Source organism: Patella vulgata, chromosome 1 (assembly GCF_932274485.2).
Source record: "Patella vulgata chromosome 1, xgPatVulg1.2, whole genome shotgun sequence".
Classification (NCBI taxonomy): Eukaryota; Metazoa; Mollusca; class Gastropoda; family Patellidae; genus Patella; species Patella vulgata.
Window position 1 is genome coordinate 81,480,321 of NC_065879.2, and position 4,337 is coordinate 81,484,657.

The window sequence follows — 4,337 nt, forward strand, 5'->3', positions numbered from 1 at the left end:
CTAGCATTCGTTACAAAGGAAAACTGCTTACTAATAAACGAATAAACTGGCAATCGATAGGGTATATATTCTCTTATGGTACTCAAGATTTACACTAAATTTGAAATATGATTAAAATCGATAGGCTTCATCGTCATATGACCCCAATACTCCACACCAGATTTGAAAATCAAAAATCTTACCACGATAGCTTTGTGTGAAGCTTTTGAATTACAGAATACCTGTTAAATTATTTCAGTTTTTAATGTGTGGGCGACGTTTTATTGAAAATGTCATTTTTTGCATGGTTTTCAGACCATATATTTTTTTAGAATAAAGCTAGACAGAGAGCTGCAAATCAGTAAGGCTCATTCTCTAGTGGCAACAATTTATCCTTCAAAAATCTAATTTCTATTCGTTCACAAGGATAAATCCGACGGAACGACAGCCACGCAAAGTGTGGAGATACGCCCACGTATGTCTATGTCTCAACAGCAGATCATTCGAAAGGAAAACGTAGATGTTAATAAATGAATAAGGATCTAACATTCTTCAAGAAATTTAATCTCCATCGTGTTCACGTGCTTGTTATATCTCTGGAACAGAAAATCTTATATTGCTGAAAAGTAACAGGGGTTATCGCGGAACACGTAAGTCTATATCGCGTTAACAAAGAACCATTGAATATCAATAGAGTTCATGACCCCTGACCGCAATGCTTCACACAAAATTTTAAAAACGAGGCCTTTATGACGTTAACGAGGCTTTCGGGGGGGGGGATATTAAGGAACAGAAGGTCACAGAATGCTGAATATCGATAGGGTTCGCCCTCCCATCGTCCCATATTTGAAGAAAATACGGGCAAATAGGGTAACTCTGGAACAGAAGTTTGCGGAGTACTAAAAATAGAAAGGTCTTAGTGCTATCTAATGTATCAAAATAATCCGCATTACATGCTATATTTCTTGGTTATGAGGACAATATTGTTACAGCTATATTATTGTCACACCAACCTCAAGGGTTTTCACTCTGTTCTCCAGTTCCCTCTTGCAGCTAAAGACCCCGGCGTGTAAGTGAAGTATTGAAAGAACGAACGATTGTCTGGCAAGCAAGATACGCCCACATTTTGCAAAAGATGGGTGGTAGAGAACAAGCTTTAAAAAATAGATTTTTTGTACAATCAAGGACCATAATCCAGGCAGTGTAAGGTCTGATATGCATGGAAATCGAAAGAAGCCGCGATGTTTTTGGTCCATACACAACCTTGGTATTACCATGGACCTTAAAATAACGGCTTAATGACCCAACCAGACGGCTTATCGCAAGTTATTAACGAGTTGTGCCCCTTATATTAGTAGCGTCTGTGGTTACCGGGCATGTACACTGCTCTGTTATAGTAATGTATAAAATAAATCTGCGAGCTCTCGGGTTTTTAGATTTACAGTTGATATACAACACGCTGCGAAATAAAGTTCGGTTATATCCACTGGGATTGATTCCGATGGACTTAGAGGATCTGTTCGGAGAATTCACTGAGCATGAAGATGAAAGAATGAGAGACGAGAGAAGTTCAAACAAACAAATAAATCCTGATCCAGTGAGTTGGCGAGGAAAGGAGAACATAGCATAGTATATACGGCTCCTAAAAACATTATATTATGGTCCATGGTATTACATACTGGTATTACAGCCATTTTGTCGAGCAGTTTCGGTCGGATTTTTACGAAATTTGAACTCAACCTTCATTGGGGTGTAACAGTGATATATTTATAACGGTTTGTAAAATAGAATACAAATTGTGACTTCTAGAGGGTCAACAAGGTAAAGACAATCAGGGGTCATAATCCAGGAAGTTACGTTCCGATGTGCGCATTTATCGAAAGGAACCGAGGTTTTTGTGATATAAACATAAATGTAAAGGTTCATCAAAATCGGATCAAAATTATGACAACATCCTTGGTATTACTATTTGCGTACAAGAAGCAGTCATTGTGTCTGGCAGTTTCAGTAGGATTTTTGCAAAATTCGGACACAACCTTCATTAGTGTGTAACGGTGATATATTCGAACGTTTGTTTTACATCGGATCATAAGCTAAAAACGTGATTTTTCGTACAATAAGGGACCTTAAAATCCCGAATGTTACGATCCTATATGCGCGAATATCGAAAGGAGCCGCGATCTTTGGGTTATAAACCTACATTTCAAGTTTTATCAAAATCAGACGAAACTTGTGTGACATCTAGAGTGTCCGCAAGCTAAAAACGTGATTTTTTGTACAATCAGGGGCCATAATCCATAACGTTACGAACCGATACATGCCAGGGGGATGGATGCCCAAATGTTTAGCGCATGCGCGTTGTATAAAAAGGTTTGTCATTGAGTCAACTGACGTGGTTTCGATTCCCCGCGTGTACATAATAAGGAGTAGGGTCGCCTTTCCAACCTCGTGTGTTTTCTCTAGGTCCTTCGGTTTTCTCCCACTGCTAAAGACACATACATGCAAACGAATTGAAGCATATGTTAGTCTCGAAATGACCTAGTTTGTGTCGAGTGGACGTTAATTTACGAATTAAAACAAATGTCAAGCTGGATTTTCTTCTGTACTCACCCGGTTCTAATTTTTGGAGCGCTCTTACGTTATTGGTTTCTTTAAGACATTCTATGAACTTGTCGTAGGCTCCTGGACCACACCCCAACAATACACGAAGTATCTCACGGGCAGCAGCTTTTGTGCTATGTTTTTCGCGCTTTTCTATTTTTTCGACGTCCCTGTCATCTATGACATTTTTGGTAAACATGGCACTCATGAGGTCGTCGGGTCGGCTAGACAGTTCACGCTGTAAAAATGTGAAGTTGTTCTGTATTTTCTCGTATTCTGGTAGACGCCCTCGAGTAGGAACCAGTATTCTATCACCCCCTTCAGCCATCCCTGTAAACTAACAATAGAGATTGGAAGTATAATAAGAAACCTCGTCGCTCTACCCTGCGAGATAAGAGCTGGGGCTACGAGGGCATACTAAACTTAGGCTGCCTGTCTACAATTAGCTCCGCTTGAGAACAGACACTAAGTTAATTGTCCGACATTTTGAGTCCTACATTGATGATTTCAGTCGAAAACATTAAGTATACTTCGAGAATTCTTATAAGTATTTATTCCACCTCCATTTAGTAAAATTGAAAACGTTTAGTTCGTCGCTGGGTGTATGAAAGGTGTGAAACGGAGAAGAACTGCAATACAAAATAGTTTATTAATTTTTGGATATGGTGGCCATTCAGGGCAGAGATCTATTCTCGAAGTATGAAGTAGATGGATCGCTGTGTGCAGAATGCTACGAGGGCTGGCTGAAAAGTCCTAAGCCTATCTGTGAAAGACCTGTACAGAGTCGATGGTTTGCATTTATTTCTTTACATAGACCCTTTCGGGGTGTACACACTTTTGCCAACGATGTTGCAAAGCCTGGATACCGGTCAGGAAGAAATTTTATTCAGTCACCCTTACGACCGACTAGTTCCTTTTTCATGTTTGGTGGTAATCGACGGATAGTGGCTTGTATCCAATTTTCTCAGATTTTGGTTTCGATTTTGAAAAGGGCGAAGTTTGCAACCATTTATAATCCAATCTGATTAAAATACAGATCCGTATCGCTTTTTGGTACCTTCAATGGCCTACAATGGCGGCTTTTGACCCTGTGACGTCATACATTTGATTAACCAATCAGCTTTGATGCTTCTAGTGGGTTACCCACAGTTCTATGCACCTTACGCCAAATACTCGCCGTAACAGACCGTTTCATTGGCTAATCCCTCTCCTCATCCAGAACGCGGGTTATATACCAACTCTTCCAGATCCTTGTGTAGTAAAGACAAGTAAACCGAAATTTTGAACTATAAAAAACTAAACGAAATAGGATCTGTTTTTAAAACAGGTTGTTATGATCTGGGCCCTGTTTCACAAAAACGAAAATAGATATTAAATTTTATTGGTTTCACGAAGATCGATTCTATCTTAAAATTGAATTTTAATGGATTTTAGTTCAAATTGATTGCACCTGTGCAGTTCCGTTTTCCGCCGGCTGGCATACGTATTTAAAAAAATAATCTTCGGGACGCTGTGAAAAATGTCACATGACGATTTCGATTCACTATTCCTGCATTGAGGCCATTATCATTTCAGTGATTACGAAGATGAATTTTAGTTATACTGAAAAAGTAATTATGTTTTTTCAATCCAGGACGATGGGCCCTTGACATAAAAATGTTGGAGTTCGGCACACATGTTTGAAAAAAACCCGACGGGGTCTAATATTTTGATATTCTTTTAAAATTTTATTTCGAGATCCAACATCCAATCATTTC